Source organism: Opisthocomus hoazin, chromosome W (assembly GCF_030867145.1).
Source record: "Opisthocomus hoazin isolate bOpiHoa1 chromosome W, bOpiHoa1.hap1, whole genome shotgun sequence".
Classification (NCBI taxonomy): Eukaryota; Metazoa; Chordata; class Aves; order Opisthocomiformes; family Opisthocomidae; genus Opisthocomus; species Opisthocomus hoazin.
The window spans coordinates 3,850,399-3,870,950 of NC_134453.1; positions in this window are offsets into that span (position 1 = coordinate 3,850,399).

Genomic DNA, 20,552 nt, shown 5'->3' on the forward strand with positions numbered 1-20,552 from the left:
AGAAAGAGCTAGCCTGGAAAGCTGTTGCTCAGCCTCATCTGCCCATGGCACTGCTCGCACAGAGGCACAGAGACTGGGGCTGCTTGCTTGTCTTGCCCCCTCAAACTTCAAATGTAGCTTAGGTGGTCCGTGCCGGGCGCCTCTGGCAGCCCTGCTCTGAAAATGCCAACGTCTGCAGATAGCTCGCAGCCAGAAAGAGCTCCCCTGGAAAGCTGTTGCTCAGCCTCATCTGCCCATGGCACTGCTCGCACAGACGCACAGAGACTGGGGCTGCTTGCTTGTCTTGCCCCCTCTAACTTCAAACGTAGCTTAGGTGGTCCGTGCCGGGCACCTCTGGCAGCCCTGCTCTAAAAATGTAAAACGTCTGCAGATAGATCGAGCCAGAAAGAGCTAGCCTGGAAAGCTGTTGCTCAGCCTCATCTGCCCATGGCACTGCTCGCACAGAGGCACAGAGACTGGGGCTGCTTGCTTGTCTTGCCCCCTCAAACTTCAAACGTAGCATTGGGGGCTCGCGCAGGGTGCCTTCGGCAGCCCTGCTCTGAAAATGCGAACGTCTGCAGATAGCTCGCAGCCAGAAAGAGCTAGCCTGGAAAGCTGTTGCTCAGCCTCATCTGCCCATGGCACTGCTCGCACAGAGGCACAGAGACTGGTGCTGCTTGCTTGTCTTGTCACCTCAAATTTCAAACGTACCTTTGGGAGTCCTTGTAAGGAGCCTCCGGCAGCCCTGCTCCGAAAATGCGAACGTCTGCAGATAGCTCGCATCCAGAAAGAGCAAGCCTGGAAAGCTGTTGCTCAGCCTCATCTGCCCATGGCACTGCTCGCACAGAGGCACAGAGACTGGGGCTGCTTGCTTGTCTTGCCCCCTCAAACTTCAAACATTTTTTTGGTGGTCCGTGCAGGGCGCCTCCAGCAGGCCTGCTCTGAAAAAGTGAATCTCTGCAGATAGCTCGCAGCCAGAAAGAGCTAGCCTGGAAAGCTGTTGCTCAGCCTCATCTGCCCATGGCACTGCTAGCACAGAGGCACAGAGACTGAGGCTGCTTGCTTGTCTTGACCCCTCAAACTTCAAACGTTGTTTTGGGGGTCCGTGCCAGGCGCCTCCGGCAGCCCTGCTCTGAAAATGCGAACGTGTGCAGATAGCTCGCAGCCAGAAAGAGCTAGCCTGGAAAGCTGTTGCTCAGCCTCATCTGCCCATGGCACTGCTCGCACAGAGGCACAGAGACTGGGGCTGCTTGCTTGTCTTGCCCCCTCAAACTTCCAACGTATATTTGGAGGTCCGTGCAGGGGGCCTCCAGCATCCCTGCTCTGAAAATGCGAACGTCTGCAGATAGCTCGCAGCCAGAAAGAGCTAGCCTGGAAAGCTCTTTCTCAGCCTCATCTGCCCATGGCACTGCTCGCACAGAGGCACAGAGACTGGGGCTGCTTGCTTGTCTTGCCCCCTCAAACTTCAAACTTAGCTTAGGTGGTCCGTGCCGGGCACCTCTGGCAGCCCTGCTCTAAAAATGTAAAAAGTCTGCAGATAGCTCGCAGCCAGAAAGAGCTAGCCTGGAAAGCTGTTGCTCAGCCTCATCTGCCCATGGCACTGCTCGCACAGAGGCACAGAGACTAGGGCTGCTTGCTTGTCTTGACCCCTCAAACTTCAAAAGTAAGTTCGGTGCTCAATGCATGTGACCTCCGGCAGCCCTGCTCTGAAAATGCGAACGTCTGCAGATAGCTCGCAGCCAGAAAGAGCTAGCCTGGAAAGCTGTTGCTCAGCCTCATCTGCCCATGGCACTGCTCGCACAGAGGCACAGAGACTGGGGCTGCTTGCTTGTCTTGACCCCTCAAACTTCAAACGTAGCTTAGGTGGTCCGTGCTGGGCGCCTCCGTTTACCCTGCTCTGAAAATGTAAATCGTCTGCAGATAGCTCGCAGCCAGAAAGAGCTAGCCTGGAAAGCTGTTGCTCAGCCTCATCTGCCCATGGCACTGCTCGCACAGAGGCACAGAGACTGGGGCTGCTTGCTTGTCTTGCCACCTCAAACTTCAAACGTAGCTTACGTGGTCCGTGCCGGGCGCCTCTGGCAGCCCTGCTCTGAAAATGCGAACATATGCAGATAGATCGAGCCAGAAAGAGCTAGCCTGGAAAGCTGTTGCTCAGCCTCATCTGCCCATGGCACTGCTCGCACAGAGGCACAGAGACTGGGGCTGCTTGCTTGTCTTGCCCCCTCAAACTTCAAACGTAGCTTTGGGGGCTCTCGCAGGGTGGCTCCGGCAGCCCTGCTCTGAAAATGCGAACGTCTGCAGATAGCTCGCAGCCAGAAAGAGCTAGCCTGGAAAGCTGTTGCTCAGCCTCATCTGCCCATGGCACTGCTAGCACAGAGGCACAGAGACTGGGGCTGCTTGCATGTCTTCACCCCTCAAACTTCAAACGTTGTTTTGGGGGTCCGTGCCGGGCGTCTCCGGCAGCCCTGCTCTGAAAATGCCAACGTGTGCAGATAGCTCGCAGCCAGAAAGAGCTAGCCTGGAAAGCTGTTGCTCAGCCTCATCTGCCCATGGCACTGCTCGCACAGAGGCACAGAGACTGGGGCTGCTTGCTTGTCTTGCCACCTCAAACTTCAAACGTAGCTTAGGTGGTCCGTGCCGGGCGCCTCCTGCAGCCCTGCTCTGAAAATGCGAACATATGCAGATAGATCGAGCCAGAAAGAGCTAGCCTGGAAAGCTGTTGCTCAGCCTCATCTGCCCATGGCACTGCTCGCACAGAGGCACAGAGACTGGGGCTGCTTGCTTGTCTTGCCCCCTCAAACTTCAAACGTAGCATTGGGGGCTCGCGCAGGGTGCCTCCGGCAGCCCTGCTCTGAAAATGCGAACATCTGCAGATAGCTCGCAGCCAGAAAGAGTTAGCCTGGAAAGCTGTTGCTCAGCCTCATCTGCCCATGGCACTGCTCGCACAGAGGCACAGAGACTGGGACTGCTTGCTTGTCTTGCCCCCTCAAACTTCAAAATTAACTTAGGTGGTCCGTGCCGGGCACCTCCGTCAGCCCTGCTCTGAAAATGCCAAAGTCTGCAGATAGCTCGCATCCAGAAAGAGCAAGCCTGGAAAGCTGTTGCTCAGCCTCATCTGCCCATGGCACTGCTCGCACAGAGGCACAGAGACTGGGGCTGCTTGCTTGTCTTGCCCCCTCAAACTTCAAACATTTTTTTGGTGGTCCGTGCAGGGCGCCTCCAGCAGGCCTGCTCTGAAAAAGTGAATCTCTGCAGATAGCTCGCAGCCAGAAAGAGCTAGCCTGGAAAGCTGTTGCTCAGCCTCATCTGCCCATGGCACTGCTCGCACAGAGGCACAGAGACTGGGGCTGCTTGCTTGTCTTGCCCCCTCAAACTTCAAACGTATATTTGGAGGTCCGTGCAGGGGGCCTCCGGCAGCCCTGGTCTGAAAATGCCAACGTCTGCAGATAGCTCGCAGCCAGAAAGAGCTAGCCTGGAAAGCTCTTTCTCAGCCTCATCTGCCCATGGCACTGCTCGCACAGAGGCACAGAGACTGGGGCTGCTTGCTTGTCTTGCCACCTCAAACTTCAAACGTAGCTTACGTGGTCCGTGCCGGGCGCCTCTGGCAGCCCTGCTCTGAAAATGCGAACATATGCAGATAGATCGAGCCAGAAAGAGCTAGCCTGGAAAGCTGTTGCTCAGCCTCATCTGCCCATGGCACTGCTCGCACAGAGGCACAGAGACTGGGGCTGCTTGCTTGTCTTGCCCCCTCAAACTTCAAACGTAGCTTTGGGGGCTCGCGCAGGGTGGCTCCGGCAGCCCTGCTCTGAAAATGCGAACGTCTGCAGATAGCTCGCAGCCAGAAAGAGCTAGCCTGGAAAGCTGTTGCTCAGCCTCATCTGCCCATGGCACTGCTAGCACAGAGGCACAGAGACTGGGGCTGCTTGCATGTCTTCACCCCTCAAACTTCAAACGTTGTTTTGGGGGTCCGTGCCGGGCGTCTCCGGCAGCCCTGCTCTGAAAATGCCAACGTGTACAGATAGCTCGCAGCCAGAAAGAGCTAGCCTGGAAAGCTGTTGCTCAGCCTCATCTGCCCATGGCACTGCTCGCACAGAGGCACAGAGACTGGGGCTGCTTGCTTGTCTTGCCACCTCAAACTTCAAACGTAGCTTAGGTGGTCCGTGCCGGGCGCCTCCTGCAGCCCTGCTCTGAAAATGCGAACATATGCAGATAGATCGAGCCAGAAAGAGCTAGCCTGGAAAGCTGTTGCTCAGCCTCATCTGCCCATGGCACTGCTCGCACAGAGGCACAGAGACTGGGGCTGCTTGCTTGTCTTGCCCCCTCAAACTTCAAACGTAGCATTGGGGGCTCGCGCAGGGTGCCTCCGGCAGCCCTGCTCTGAAAATGCGAACATCTGCAGATAGCTCGCAGCCAGAAAGAGTTAGCCTGGAAAGCTGTTGCTCAGCCTCATCTGCCCATGGCACTGCTCGCACAGAGGCACAGAGACTGGGACTGCTTGCTTGTCTTGCCCCCTCAAACTTCAAAATTAACTTAGGTGGTCCGTGCCGGGCACCTCCGTCAGCCCTGCTCTGAAAATGCCAAAGTCTGCAGATAGCTCGCATCCAGAAAGAGCAAGCCTGGAAAGCTGTTGCTCAGCCTCATCTGCCCATGGCACTGCTCGCACAGAGGCACAGAGACTGGGGCTGCTTGCTTGTCTTGCCCCCTCAAACTTCAAACATTTTTTTGGTGGTCCGTGCAGGGCGCCTCCAGCAGGCCTGCTCTGAAAAAGTGAATCTCTGCAGATAGCTCGCAGCCAGAAAGAGCTAGCCTGGAAAGCTGTTGCTCAGCCTCATCTGCCCATGGCACTGCTCGCACAGAGGCACAGAGACTGGGGCTGCTTGCTTGTCTTGCCCCCTCAAACTTCAAACGTATATTTGGAGGTCCGTGCAGGGGGCCTCCGGCAGCCCTGGTCTGAAAATGCCAACGTCTGCAGATAGCTCGCAGCCAGAAAGAGCTAGCCTGGAAAGCTCTTTCTCAGCCTCATCTGCCCATGGCACTGCTCGCACAGAGGCACAGAGACTGGGGCTGCTTGCTTGTCTTGCCCCCTCAAACTTCAAACTTAGCTTAGGTGGTCCGTGCCGGGCACCTCTGGCAGCCCTGCTCTAAAAATGTAAAAAGTCTGCAGATAGCTCGCAGCCAGAAAGAGCTAGCCTGGAAAGCTGTTGCTCAGCCTCATCTGCCCATGGCACTGCTCGCACAGAGGCACAGAGACTAGGGCTGCTTGCTTGTCTTGACCCCTCAAACTTCAAAAGTAAGTTCGGTGCTCAATGCATGTGACCTCCGGCAGCCCTGCTCTGAAAATGCGAACGTCTGCAGATAGCTCGCATCCAGAAAGAGCTAGCCTGGAAAGCTGTTGCTCAGCCTCATCTGCCCATGGCACTGCTCGCACAGAGGCACACAGACTGGGGCTGCTTGCTTGTCTTGCCCCCTCAAACTTCAAACTTAGCTTAGGTGGTCCGAGCCGGGCACCTCTGGCAGCCCTGCTCTGAAAATGTAAAACGTCTGCAGATAGCTGGCAGCCAGAAAGAGCTAGCCTGGAAAGCTGTTGCTCAGCCTCATCTGCCCATGGCACTGCTCGCACAGAGGCACAGAGACTGGGGCTGCTTGCTTGTCTTGCCCCACCAAACTTCAAACGTTTTTTTTGGTGGTCCGTGCCGGGCGCCTCCAGCAGGCCTGCTCTGAAAAAGTGAATGTCTGCAGATAGCTTGCAGCCAGAAAGAGCTAGCCTGGAAAGCTGTTGCTCAGCCTCATCTGCCCATGGCACTGCTCGCACAGAGGCACAGAGACTGGGGCTGCTTGCTTGTCTTGACCCCTCAAACTTCAAACGTAGCTTAGGTGGTCCGTGCTGGGCGCCTCCGGCTACCCTGCTCTGAAAATGTAAATCGTCTGCAGATAGCTCGCAGCCAGAAAGAGCTAGCCTGGAAAGCTGTTGCTCAGCCTCATCTGCCCATGGCACTGCTCGCACAGAGGCACAGAGACTGGGGCTGCTTGCTTGTCTTACCCCCTCAGACTTCAAACTTAGCTTAGGTGGTCCGAGCCGGGCACCTCTGGCAGCCCTGCTCTGAAAATGTAAAACGTCTGAAGATAGCTCGCAGCCAGAAAGAGCTAGCCTGGAAAGCTGTTGCTCAGCCTCATCTGCCCATGGCACTGCTCGCACAGAGGCACAGAGACTGGGGCTGCTTGCTTGTCTTGCCCCACCAAACTTCAAACGTTTTTTTGGTGGTCCGTGCCGGGCGCCTCCAGCAGGCCTGCTCTGAAAATGTAAAACGTCTGCAGATAGCTCGCAGCCAGAAAGAGCTAGCCTGGAAAGCTGTTGCTCAGCCTCATCTGCCCATGGCACTGCTCGCACAGAGGCACAGAGACTGGGGCTGCTTGCTTGTCTTGCCACCTCAAACTTCAAACGTAGCTTACGTGGTCCGTGCCGGGCGCCTCTGGCAGCCCTGCTCTGAAAATACGAACATATGCAGATAGATCGAGCCAGAAAGAGCTAGCCTGGAAAGCTGTTGCTCAGCCTCATCTGCCCATGGCACTGCTCGCACAGAGGCACAGAGACTGGGGCTGCTTGCTTGTCTTGCCCCCTCAAACTTCAAATGTAGATTTGGGGGCTCGCGCAGGGTGGCTCCGGCAGCCCTGCTCTGAAAATGCGAACGTCTGCAGATAGCTCGCAGCCAGAAAGAGCTAGCCTGGAAAGCTGTTGCTCAGCCTCATCTGCCCATGGCACTGCTCGCACAGAGGCACAGAGACTGGGGCTGCTTGCTTGTCTTGCCCCCTCAAACTTCATACTTAGCTTAGGTGGTCCGAGCCGGGCACCTCTGGCAGCCCTGCTCTGAAAATGTAAAACGTCTGCAGATAGCTCGCAGGCAGAAAGAGCTAGCCTGGAAAGCTGTTGCTCAGCCTCATCTGCCCATGGCACTGCTCGCACAGAGGCACAGAGACTGGGGCTGCTTGCTTGTCTTGCCACACCAAACTTCAAACGTTTTTTTGGTGGTCCGTGCTGGGCGCCTCCAGCAGGCCTGCTCTGAAAAAGTGAATGTCTGCAGATAGCTTGCAGCCAGAAAGAGCTAGCCTGGAAAGCTGTTGCTCAGCCTCATCTGCCCATGGCACTGCTCGCACAGAGGCACAGAGACTGGGGCTGCTTGCTTGTCTTGACCCCTCAAACTTCAAACGTAGCTTAGGTGGTCCGTGCTGGGCGCCTCCGGCTACCCTGCTCTGAAAATGTAAATCGTCTGCAGATAGCTCGCAGCCAGAAAGAGCTAGCCTGGAAAGCTGTTGCTCAGCCTCATCTGCCCATGGCACTGCTCGCACAGAGGCACAGAGACTGGGGCTGCTTGCTTGTCTTGCCACCTCAAACTTCAAACGTAGCTTAGGTGGTCCGTGCCGGGCGCCTCTGGCAGCCCTGCTCTGAAAATGCGAACATATGCAGATAGATCGAGCCAGAAAGAGCTAGCCTGGAAAGCTGTTGCTCAGCCTCATCTGCCCATGGCACTGCTCGCACAGAGGCACAGAGACTGGGGCTGCTTGCTTGTCTTGCCCCCTCAAACTTCAAACGTAGCTTTGGGGGCTCGCGCAGGGTGCCTCCGGCAGTCCTGCTCTGGAAATGCGAACGTCTGCAGATAGCTCGCAGCCAGAAAGAGCTAGCCTGGAAAGCTGTTGCTCAGCCTCATCTGCCCATGGCACTGCTAGCACAGAGGCACAGAGACTGGGGCTGCTTGCATGTCTTCACCCCTCAAACTTCAAACGTTGTTTTGGGGGTCCGTGCCGGGCGTCTCCGGCAGCCCTGCTCTGAAAATGCCAACGTGTGCAGATAGCTCGCAGCCAGAAAGAGCTAGCCTGGAAAGCTGTTGCTCAGCCTCATCTGCCCATGGCACTGCTCGCACAGAGGCACAGAGACTGGGGCTGCTTGCTTGTCTTGCCCCCTCAAACTTCAAACGTAGCATTGGGGGCTCGCGCAGGGTGCCTCCGTCAGCCCTGCTCTGAAAATGCGAACATCTGCAGATAGCTCGCAGCCAGAAAGAGTTAGCCTGGAAAGCTGTTGCTCAGCCTCATCTGCCCATGGCACTGCTCGCACAGAGGCACAGAGACTGGGGCTGCTTGCTTGTCTTGCCACCTCAAACTTCAAACGTAGCTTAGGTGGTCCGTGCCGGGCACCTCTGTCAGCCCTGCTCTGAAAATGCGAACGTCTGCAGATAGCTTGCAGCCAGAAAGAGCTAGCCTGGAAAGCTGTTGCTCAGCCTCATCTGCCCATGGCACTGCTCGCACAGAGGCACAGAGACTGGGGCTGCTTGCTTGTCTTGCCACCTCAAACTTCAAACGTTTTTTTTGTGGTCCGTGCCGGGCGCCTCCAGCAGGCCTGCTCTGAAAAAGTGAATGTCTGCAGATAGCTCGCAGGCAGAAAGAGCTAGCCTGGAAAGCTGTTGCTCAGCCTCATCTGCCCATGGCACTGCTCGCACAGAGGCACAGAGACTGGGGCTGCTTGCTTGTCTTGCCACCTCAAACTTCAAACGTAGCTTAGGTGGTCCGTGCCGGGCGCCTCTGGCAGCCCTGCTCTGAAAATGCGAACATATGCAGATAGATCGAGCCAGAAAGAGCTAGCCTGGAAAGCTGTTGCTCAGCCTCATCTGCCCATGGCACTGCTCGCACAGAGGCACAGAGACTGGGGCTGCTTGCTTGTCTTGCCCCCTCAAACTTCAAACGTAGCATTGGGGGCTCGCGCAGGGTGCCTCCGGCAGCCCTGCTCTGAAAATGCCAAAGTCTGCAGATAGCTCGCATCCAGAAAGAGCAAGCCTGGAAAGCTGTTGCTCAGCCTCATCTGCCCATGGCACTGCTCGCACAGAGGCACAGAGACTGGGGCTGCTTGCTTGTCTTGCCACCTCAAACTTCAAACTTAACTTAGGTGGTCCGTGCCGGGCACCTCTGGAAGCCCTGCTCTTAAAATGTAAAACGTCTGCAGATAGCTCGCAGCCAGAAAGAGCTAGCCTGGAAAGCTGTTGCTCAGCCTCATCTGCCCATGGCACTACTAGCACAGAGGCACAGAGACTGGGGCTGCTTGCTTGTCTTGACCCCTCAAACTTCAAACGTATATTTGGGGGTCCGTGCCGGGCGTCCCCGGCAGCCCTGCTCTGAAAATACGAACGTGTGCAGATAGCTCGCAGCCAGAAAGAGCTAGCCTGGAAAGCTGTTGCTCAGCCTCATGTGCCCATGGCACTGCTCGCACAGAGGCACAGAGACTGGGGCTGCTTGCTTGTCTTGCCCCACCAAACTTCAAACGTTGCTTTGTGGGTTCGTGCAGGGCGCCTCCGGCAGCCCTTCTCTGAAAATGCCAACGTCTGCAGATAGCTCGCAGCCAGAAAGTGCTAGCCTGCAAAGCTCTTTCTCAGCCTCATCTGCCCATGGCACTGCTCGCACAGAGGCACAGAGACTGGGGCTGCTTGCTTGTCTTGCCCCCTCAAACTTCCAACGTATATTTGGGGGTCCGTGCAGGGCGTCTCCGGCAACCCTGCTATGAAAATGCGAACGTCTGCAGATAGCTCGCAGCCAGAAAGAGCTAGCCTGGAAAGCTGTTGCTCAGCCTCATCTGCCCATGGCACTGCTCGCACAGAGGCACAGAGACTGGGACTGCTTGCTTGTGTTGCCCCCTCAAACTTCAAACGTAGCTTAGGTGGTCTGTGCCGGTCACCTCTGGCAGCCCTGCTCTAAAAATGTAAAACATCTGCAGATAGCTCGCAGCCAGAAAGAGCTAGCCTGGAAAGCTGTTGCTCAGCCTCATCTGCCCATGGCACTGCTCGCACAGAGGCACAGAGACTGGGGCTGCTTGCTTGTCTTGCCACCTCAAACTTCAAACGTAGCTTACGTGGTCCGTGCCGGGCGCCTCTGGCAGCCCTGCTCTGAAAATGCGAATATATGCAGATAGATCGAGCCAGAAAGAGCTAGCCTGGAAAGCTGTTGCTCAGCCTCATCTGCCCATGGCACTGCTCGCACAGAGGCACAGAGACTGGGGCTGCTTGCTTGTCTTGCCCCCTCAAACTTCAAACGTAGCTTTGGGGGCTCGCGCAGGGTGGCTCCGGCAGCCCTGCTCTGAAAATGCGAACGTCTGCAGATAGCTCGCAACCAGAAAGAGCTAGCCTGGAAAGCTGTTGCTCAGCCTCATCTGCCCATGGCACTGCTAGCACAGAGGCACAGAGACTGGGGCTGCTTGCATGTCTTCACCCCTCAAACTTCAAACGTTGTTTTGGGGGTCCGTGCCGGGCGTCTCCCGCAGCCCTGCTCTGAAAATGCGAACGTCTGCAGATAGCTCGCAGCCAGAAAGAGCTAGCCTGGAAAGCTGTTGCTCAGCCTCATCTGCCCATGGCACTGCTCGCACAGAGGCACAGAGACTGGGGCTGCTTGCTTGTCTTGCCACCTCAAACTTCAAACGTAGCTTAGGTGGTCCGTGCCGGGCGCCTCCTGCAGCCCTGCTCTGAAAATGCGAACATATGCAGATAGATCGAGCCAGAAAGAGCTAGCCTGGAAAGCTGTTGCTCAGCCTCATCTGCCCATGGCACTGCTCGCACAGAGGCACAGAGACTGGGGCTGCTTGCTTGTCTTGCCCCCTCAAACTTCAAACGTAGATTTGGGGGCTCGCGCAGGGTGCCTCCGGCAGCCCTGCTCTGAAAATGCGAACATCTGCAGATAGCTCGCAGCCAGAAAGAGTTAGCCTGGAAAGCTGTTGCTCAGCCTCATCTGCCCATGGCACTGCTCGCACAGAGGCACAGAGACTGGGACTGCTTGCTTGTCTTGCCCCCTCAAACTTCAAAATTAACTTAGGTGGTCCGTGCCGGGCACCTTCGTCAGCCCTGCTCTGAAAATGCCAAAGTCTGCAGATAGCTCGCATCCAGAAAGAGCAAGCCTGGAAAGCTGTTGCTCAGCCTCATCTGCCCATGGCACTGCTCGCACAGAGGCACAGAGACTGGGGCTGCTTGCTTGTCTTGCCCCCTCAAACTTCAAACATTTTTTTGGTGGTCCGTGCAGGGCGCCTCCAGCAGGCCTGCTCTGAAAAAGTGAATCTCTGCAGATAGCTCGCAGCCAGAAAGAGCTTGCCTGGAAAGCTGTTGCTCAGCCTCATCTGCCCATGGCACTGCTAGCACAGAGGCACAGAGACTGAGGCTGCTTGCTTGTCTTGACCCCTCAAACTTCAAACGTTGTTTTGGGGGTCCGTGCCAGGCGCCTCCGGCAGCCCTGCTCTGAAAATGCGAACGTGTGCAGATAGCTCGCAGCCAGAAAGAGCTAGCCTGGAAAGCTGTTGCTCAGCCTCATCTGCCCATGGCACTGCTCGCACAGAGGCACAGAGACTGGGGCTGCTTGCTTGTCTTGCCCCCTCAAACTTCCAACGTGTATTTGGAGGTCCGTGCAGGGGGCCTCCGGCAGCCCTGGTCTGAAAATGCCAACGTCTGCAGATAGCTCGCAGCCAGAAAGAGCTAGCCTGGAAAGCTCTTTCTCAGCCTCATCTGCCCATGGCACTGCTCGCACAGAGGCACAGAGACTGGGGCTGCTTGCTTGTCTTGCCCCCTCAAACTTCAAACTTAGCTTAGGTGGTCCGTGCCGGGCACCTCTGGCAGCCCTGCTCTAAAAATGTAAAAAGTCTGCAGATAGCTCGCAGCCAGAAAGAGCTAGCCTGGAAAGCTGTTGCTCAGCCTCATCTGCCCATGGCACTGCTCGCACAGAGGCACAGAGACTAGGGCTGCTTGCTTGTCTTGACCCCTCAAACTTCAAAAGTAAGTTCGGTGCTCAATGCATGTGACCTCCGGCAGCCCTGCTCTGAAAATGCGAACGTCTGCAGATAGCTCGCAGCCAGAAAGAGCTAGCCTGGAAAGCTGTTGCTCAGCCTCATCTGCCCATGGCACTGCTCGCACAGAGGCACAGAGACTGGGGCTGCTTGCTTGTCTTGCCCCACCAAACTTCAAACGTTTTTTTGGTGGTCCGTGCCGGGCGCCTCCAGCAGGCCTGCTCTGAAAAAGTGAATGTCTGCAGATAGCTTGCAGCCAGAAAGAGCTAGCCTGGAAAGCTGTTGCTCAGCCTCATCTGCCCATGGCACTGCTCGCACAGAGGCACAGAGACTGGGGCTGCTTGCTTGTCTTGACCCCTCAAACTTCAAACGTAGCTTAGGTGGTCCGTGCCGGGCGCCTCCGGCTACCCTGCTCTGAAAATGTAAATCGTCTGCAGATAGCTCGCAGCCAGAAAGAGCTAGCCTGGAAAGCTGTTGCTCAGCCTCATCTGCCCATGGCACTGCTCGCACAGAGGCACAGAGACTGGGGCTGCTTGCTTGTCTTACCCCCTCAGACTTCAAACTTAGCTTAGGTGGTCCGAGCCGGGCACCTCTGGCAGCCCTGCTCTGAAAATGTAAAACGTCTGAAGATAGCTCGCAGGCAGAAAGAGCTAGCCTGGAAAGCTGTTGCTCAGCCTCATCTGCCCATGGCACTGCTCGCACAGAGGCACAGAGACTGGGGCTGCTTGCTTGTCTTGCCCCACCAAACTTCAAACGTTTTTTTGGTGGTCCGTGTCGGGCGCCTCCAGCAGGCCTACTCTGAAAATGTAAAACGTCTGCAGATAGCTTGCAGCCAGAAAGAGCTAGCCTGGAAAGCTGTTGCTCAGCCTCATCTGCCCATGGCACTGCTCGCACAGAGGCACAGAGACTGGGGCTGCTTGCTTGTCTTGCCCCACCAAACTTCAAACTTTGCTTTGTGGGTTCGTGCAGGGCGCCTCCGGCAGCCCTTCTCTGAAAATGCCAACGTCTGCAGATAGCTCGCAGCCAGAAAGTGCTAGCCTGCAAAGCTCTTTCTCAGCCTCATCTGCCCATGGCACTGCTCGCACAGAGGCACAGAGACTGAGGCTGCTTGCTTGTCTTGACCCCTCAAACTTCAAACGTTGTTTTGGGGGTCCGTGCCAGGCGCCTCCGGCAGCCCTGCTCTGAAAATGCGAACGTGTGCAGATAGCTCGCAGCCATAAAGAGCTAGCCTGGAAAGCTGTTGCTCAGCCTCATCTGCCCATGGCACTGCTCGCACAGAGGCACAGAGACTGGGGCTGCTTGCTTGTCTTGCCCCCTCAAACTTCCAACGTATATTTGGACGTCCGTGCAGGGGGCCTCCGGCAGCCCTGGTCTAAAAATGCCAACGTCTGCAGATAGCTCGCAGCCAGAAAGAGCTAGCCTGGAAAGCTCTTTCTCAGCCTCATCTGCCCATGGCACTGCTCGCACAGAGGCACAGAGACTGGGGCTGCTTGCTTGTCTTGCCCCCTCAAACTTCAAACTTAGCTTAGGTGGTCTGTGCCGGGCACCTCTGGCAGCCCTGCTCTAAAAATGTAAAAAGTCTGCAGATAGCTCGCAGCCAGAAAGAGCTAGCCTGGAAAGCTGTTGCTCAGCCTCATCTGCCCATGGCACTGCTCGCACAGAGGCACAGAGACTAGGGCTGCTTGCTTGTCTTGACCCCTCAAACTTCAAAAGTAAGTTCGGTGCTCAATGCATGTGACCTCCGGCAGCCCTGCTCTGAAAATGCGAACGTCTGCAGATAGCTCGCAGCCAGAAAGAGCTAGCCTGGAAAGCTGTTGCTCAGCCTCATCTGCCCATGGCACTGCTCGCACAGAGGCACACAGACTGGGGCTGCTTGCTTGTCTTGCCCCCTCAAACTTCAAACTTAGCTTAGGTGGTCCGAGCCGGGCACCTCTGGCAGCCCTGCTCTGAAAATGTAAAACGTCTGCAGATAGCTCGCAGGCAGAAAGAGCTAGCCTGGAAAGCTGTTGCTCAGCCTCATCTGCCCATGGCACTGCTCGCACAGAGGCACAGAGACTGGGGCTGCTTGCTTGTCTTGCCCCACCAAACTTCAAACGTTTTTTTGGTGGTCCGTGCCGGGCGCCTCCAGCAGGCCTGCTCTGAAAAAGTGAATGTCTGCAGATAGCTTGCAGCCAGAAAGAGCTAGCCTGGAAAGCTGTTGCTCAGCCTCATCTGCCCATGGCACTGCTCGCACAGAGGCACAGAGACTGGGGCTGCTTGCTTGTCTTGACCCCTCAAACTTCAAACGTAGCTTAGGTGGTCCGTGCTGGGCGCCTCCGGCTACCCTGCTCTGAAAATGTAAATCGTCTGCAGATAGCTCGCAGCCAGAAAGAGCTAGCCTGGAAAGCTGTTGCTCAGCCTCATCTGCCCATGGCACTGCTCGCACAGAGGCACAGAGACTGGGGCTGCTTGCTTGTCTTACCCCCTCAGACTTCAAACTTAGCTTAGGTGGTCCGAGCCGGGCACCTCTGGCAGCCCTGCTCTGAAAATGTAAAACGTCTGAAGATAGCTCGCAGGCAGAAAGAGCTAGCCTGGAAAGCTGTTGCTCAGCCTCATCTGCCCATGGCACTGCTCGCACAGAGGCACAGAGACTGGGGCTGCTTGCTTGTCTTGCCCCACCAAACTTTAAACGTTTTTTTGGTGGTCCGTGCCGGGCGCCTCCAGCAGGCCTACTCTGAAAATGTAAAACGTCTGCAGATAGCTTGCAGCCAGAAAGAGCTAGCCTGGAAAGCTGTTGCTCAGCCTCATCTGCCCATGGCACTGCTCGCACAGAGGCACAGAGACTGGGGCTGCTTGCTTGTCTTGCCACCTCAAACTTCAAACGTAGCTTACGTGGTCCGTGCCGGGCGCCTCTGGCAGCCCTGCTCTGAAAATGCGAACATATGCAGATAGATCGAGACAGAAAGAGCTAGCCTGGAAAGCTGTTGCTCAGCCTCATCTGCCCATGGCACTGCTCGCACAGAGGCACAGAGACTGGGGCTGCTTGCTTGTCTTGCCCCCTCAAACTTCAAATGTAGCTTTGGGGGCTCGCGCAGGGTGGCTCCGGCAGCCCTGCTCTGAAAATGCGAACGTCTGCAGATAGCTCGCAGCCAGAAAGAGCTAGCCTGGAAAGCTGTTGCTCAGCCTCATCTGCCCATGGCACTGCTCGCACAGAGGCACAGAGACTGGGGCTGCTTGCTTGTCTTGCCCCCTCAAACTTCAAACTTAGCTTAGGTGGTCCGAGCCGGGCACCTCTGGCAGCCCTGCTCTGAAAATGTAAAACGTCTGCAGATAGCTCGCAGGCAGAAAGAGCTAGCCTGGAAAGCTGTTGCTCAGCCTCATCTGCCCATGGCACTGCTCGCACAGAGGCACAGAGACTGGGGCTGCTTGCTTGTCTTGCCCCACCAAACTTCAAACGTTTTTTTGGTGGTCCGTGCCGGGCGCCTCCAGCAGGCCTGCTCTGAAAAAGTGAATGTCTGCAGATAGCTTGCAGCCAGAAAGAGCTAGCCTGGAAAGCTGTTGCTCAGCCTCATCTGCCCATGGCACTGCTCGCACAGAGGCACAGAGACTGGGGCTGCTTGCTTGTCTTGACCCCTCAAACTTCAAACGTAGCTTAGGTGGTCCGTGCTGGGCGCCTCCGGCTACCCTGCTGTGAAAATGTAAATCGTCTGCAGATAGCTCGCAGCCAGAAAGAGCTAGCCTGGAAAGCTGTTGCTCAGCCTCATCTGCCCATGGCACTGCTCGCACAGAGGCACAGAGACTGGGGCTGCTTGCTTGTCTTGCCACCTCAAACTTCAAACGTAGCTTAGGTGGTCCGTGCCGGGCGCCTCTGGCAGCCCTGCTCTGAAAATGCGAACATAAGCAGATAGATCGAGCCAGAAAGAGCTAGCCTGGAAAGCTGTTGCTCAGCCTCATCTGCCCATGGCACTGCTCGCACAGAGGCACAGAGACTGGGGCTGCTTGCTTGTCTTGCCCCCTCAAACTTCAAACGTAGCATTGGGGGCTCGCGCAGGGTGCCTCCGGCAGCCCTGCTCTGAAAATGCGAATGCCTGCAGATAGCTCGCAGCCAGAAAGAGCTCGCCTGGAAAGCTGTTGCTCAGCCTCATCTGCCCATGGCACTGCTAGCACAGAGGCACAGAGACTGGGGCTGCTTGCATGTCTTCACCCCTCAAACTTCAAACGTTGTTTTGGGGGTCCGTGCCGGGCGTCTCCGGCAGCCCTGCTCTGAAAATGCCAACGTGTGCAGATAGCTCGCAGCCAGAAAGAGCTAGCCTGGAAAGCTGTTGCTCAGCCTCATCTGCCCATGGCACTGCTCGCACAGACGCACAGAGACTAGGGCTGCTTGCTTGTCTTGCCCCCTCAAACTTCAAAAGTAACTTCGGTGCTCAATGCATGTGGCCTCCGGCAGCCCTGCTCTGAAAATGCGAACGTCTGCAGATAGCTCGCAGCCAGAAAGAGTTAGCCTGGAAAGCTGTTGCTCAGCCTCATCTGCCCATGGCACTGCTCGCACAGAGGCACAGAGACTGGGGCTGCTTGCTTGTCTTGCCACCTCAAACTTCAAACGTAGCTTAGGTGGTCCGTGCCGGGCACCTCTGTCAGCCCTGCTCTGAAAATGCGAACGTCTGCAGATAGCTTGCAACCAGAAAGAGCTAGCCTGGAAAGCTGTTGCTCAGCCTCATCTGCCCATGGCACTGCTCGCACAGAGGCACAGAGACTGGGGCTGCTTGCTTGTCTTGCCACCTCAAACTTCAAACGTTTTTTTTGTGGTCCGTGCCGGGCGCCTCCAGCAGGCCTGCTCTGAAAAAGTGAATGTCTGCAGATAGCTCGCAGCCAGATAGAGCTAGCCTGGAAAGCTGTTGCTCAGCCTCATCTGCCCATGGCACTGCTCGCACAGAGGCACAGAGACTGGGGCTGCTTGCTTGTCTTGCCACCTCAAACTTCAAACGTAGCTTAGGTGGTCCGTGCCGGGCGCCTCTGGCAGCCCTGCTCTGAAAATGCGAACATATGCATATAGATCGAGCCAGAAAGAGCTAGCCTGGAAAGCTGTTGCTCAGCCTCATCTGCCCATGGCACTGCTCGCACAGAGGCACAGAGACTGGGGCTGCTTGCTTGTCTTGCCCCCTCAAACTTCAAACGTAGCATTGGGGGCTCGCGCAGGGTGCCTCCGGCAGCCCTGCTCTGAAAATGCCAAAGTCTGCAGATAGCTCGCATCCAGAAAGAGCAAGCCTGGAAAGCTGTTGCTCAGCCTCATCTGCCCATGGCACTGCTCGCACAGAGGCACAGAGACTGGGGCTGCTTGCTTGTCTTGCCACCTCAAACTTCAAACTTAACTTAGGTGGTCCGAGCCGGGCACCTCTGGAAGCCCTGCTCTAAAAATGTAAAACGTCTGCAGATAGCTCGCAGCCAGAAAGAGCTAGCCTGGAAAGCTGTTGCTCAGCCTCATCTGCCCATGGCACTACTAGCACAGAGGCACAGAGACTGGGGCTGCTTGCTTGTCTTGACCCCTCAAACTTCAAACGTATATTTGGGGGTCCGTGCCGGGCGTCTCCGGCAGCCCTGCTCTGAAAATACGAACGTGTGCAGATAGCTCGCAGCCAGAAAGAGCTAGCCTGGAAAGCTGTTGCTCAGCCTCATGTGCCCATGGCACTGCTCGCACAGAGGCACAGAGACTGGGGCTGCTTGCTTGTCTTGCCCCACCAAACTTCAAACGTTGCTTTGTGGGTTCGTGCAGGGCGCCTCCGGCAGCCCTTCTCTGAAAATGCCAACGTCTGCAGATAGCTCGCAGCCAGAAAGTGCTAGCCTGCAAAGCTCTTTCTCAGCCTCATCTGCCCATGGCACTGCTCGCACAGAGGCACAGAGACTGGGGCTGCTTGCTTGTCTTGCCCCCTCAAACTTCCAACGTATATTTGGGGGTCCGTGCAGGGCGTCTCCGGCAACCCTGCTATGAAAATGTAAAACATCTGCAGATAGCTCGCAGCCAGAAAGAGCTAGCCTGGAAAGCTGTTGCTCAGCCTCATCTGCCCATGGCACTGCTCGCACAGAGGCACAGAGACTGGGGCTGCTTGCTTGTCTTGCCACCTCAAACTTCAAACGTAGCTTACGTGGTCCGTGCCGGGCGCCTCTGGCAGCCCTGCTCTGAAAATGCGAACATATGCAGATAGATCGAGCCAGAAAGAGCTAGCCTGGAAAGCTGTTGCTCAGCCTCATCTGCCCATGGCACTGCTCGCACAGAGGCACAGAGACTGGGGCTGCTTGCATGTCTTCACCCCTCAAACTTCAAACGTTGTTTTGGGGGTCCGTGCCGGACGTCTCCGGCAGCCCTGCTCTGAAAATGCAAACGTGTGCAGATAGCTCGCAGCCAGAAAGAGCTAGCCTGGAAAGCTGTTGCTCAGCCTCATCTGCCCATGGCACTGCTCGCACAGAGGCACAGAGACTGGGGCTGCTTGCTTGTCTTGCCCCCTCAAACTTCAAAAGTAACTTCGGTGCTCAACGCATGTGGCCTCCGTCAGCCCTGCTCTGAAAATGCCAACGTCTGCAGATAGCTCGCAGCCAGAAAGAGCTAGCCTGGAAAGCTGTTGCTCAGCCTCATCTGCCCATGGCACTGCTCGCACAGAGGCACAGAGACTGGGGCTGCTTGCTTGTCTTGCCCCCTCAAACTTCAAACTTAGCTTAGGTGGTCCGTGCCGGGCACCTCTGTCAGCCCTGCTCTGAAAATGCGAACGTCTGCAGATAGCTTGCAACCAGAAAGAGCTAGCCTGGAAAGCTGTTGCTCAGCCTCATCTGCCCATGGCATTGCTCGCACAGAGGCACAGAGACTGGGGCTGCTTGCTTGTCTTGCCACCTCAAACTTCAAACGTAGCTTAGGTGGTCCGTGCCGGGCGCCTCTGGCAGCACTGCTCTGAAAATGCGAACGTCTGCAGATAGCTCGCAGGCAGAAAGAGCTAGCCTGGAAAGCTGTTGCTCAGCCTCATCTGCCCATGGCACTGCTCGCACAGAGGCACAGAGACTAGGGCTGCTTGCTTGTCTTGCCCCCTCAAACTTCAAACGTAGCATTGGGGGCTCGCGCAGGGTGCCTCCGGCAGCCCTGCTCTGAAAAGGCGAACATCTGCAGATAGCTCGCAGCCAGAAAGAGTTAGCCTGGAAAGCTGTTGCTCAGCCTCATCTGCCCATGGCACTGCTCGCACAGAGGCACAGAGACTGGGGCTGCTTGCTTGTCTTGCCCCCTCAAACTTCAAAATTAACTTAGGTGGTCCGTGCCGGGCACCTCCGGCAGCCCTGCTCTGAAAACGCCAACGTCTGCAGATAGCTCCCAGCCAGAAAGAGCAAGCCTGGAAAGCTGTTGCTCAGCCTCATCTGCCCATGGCGCTGCTCGCACAGAGGCACAGAGACTGGGGCTGCTTGCTTGTCTTGCCCCCTCAAACTTCAAACTTAACTTAGGTGATCCGTGCCGGGCACCTCTGGCAGCCCTGCTCTAAAAATGTAAAACGTCTGCAGATAGCTCGCAGCCAGAAAGAGCTAGCCTGGAAAGCTGTTGCTCAGCCTCATCTGCCCATGGCACTGCTCGCACAGAGGCACAGAGACTGGGGCTGCTTGCTTGTCTTGCCCCCTCAAACTTCAAACTTAGCTTAGGTGGTCCGTGCCGGGCACCTCTGTCAGCCCTGCTCTGAAAATGCGAACGTCTGCAGATAGCTTGCAACCAGAAAGAGCTAGCCTGGAAAGCTGTTGCTCAGCCTCATCTGCCCATGGCACTGCTCGCACAGAGGCACAGAGACTGGGGCTGCTTGCTTGTCTTGCCACCTCAAACTTCAAACGTTTTTTTGGTGGTCCATGCCGGGCGCCTCCAGCAGGCCTGCTCTGAAAAAGTGAATGTCTGCAGATAGCTCGCAGCCAGAAAGAGCTAGCCTGGAAAGCTGTTGCTCAGCCTCATCTGCCCATGGCACTGCTCGCACAGAGGCACAGAGACTGGGGCTGCTTGCTTGTCTTGCCCCCTCAAACTTGAAACGTAGCATTCGGGGCTCGCGCAGGGTGCCTCCGGCAGCCCTCCTCTGAAAATGCGAACATCTGCAGATAGCTCGCAGCCAGAAAGAGTTAGCCTGGAAAGCTGTTGCTCAGCCTCATCTGCCCATGGCACTGCTCGCACAGAGGCACAGAGACTGGGACTGCTTGCTTGTCTTGCCCCCTCAAACTTCAAAATTAACTTAGGTGGTCCGTGCCGGGCACCTCCGGCAGCCCTGCTCTGAAAATGCCAAAGTCTGCAGATAGCTCGCAGCCAGAAAGAGCTAGCCTGGAAAGCTGTTGCTCAGCCTCATCTGCCCATGGCACTGCTCGCACAGAGGCACAGAGACTGGGGCTGCTTGCTTGTCTTGCCACCTCAAACTTCAAACTTAACTTAGGTGGTCCGTGCCGGGCACCTCTGGCAGCCCTGCTCTGAAAATGCGAACGTCTGCAGATAGCTCGCAGCCAGAAAGTGCTAGCCTGCAAAGCTCTTTCTCAGCCTCATGTGCCCATGGCACTGCTCGCACAGAGGCACAGAGACTGGGGCTGCTTGCTTGTCTTGCCCCCTCAAACTTCAAACGTATATTTGGGGGTCCGTGCCGGGCACCTCCGGCAACCCTGCTACGAAAATGCGAACGTCTGCAGATAGCTCGCATCCAGAAAGAGCTAGCCTGGAAAGCTGTTGCTCAGCCTCATCTACCCATGGCTGTGCTCGCACAGAGGCACAGAGAATGGGGCTGCTTGCTTGTCTTGCCACCTC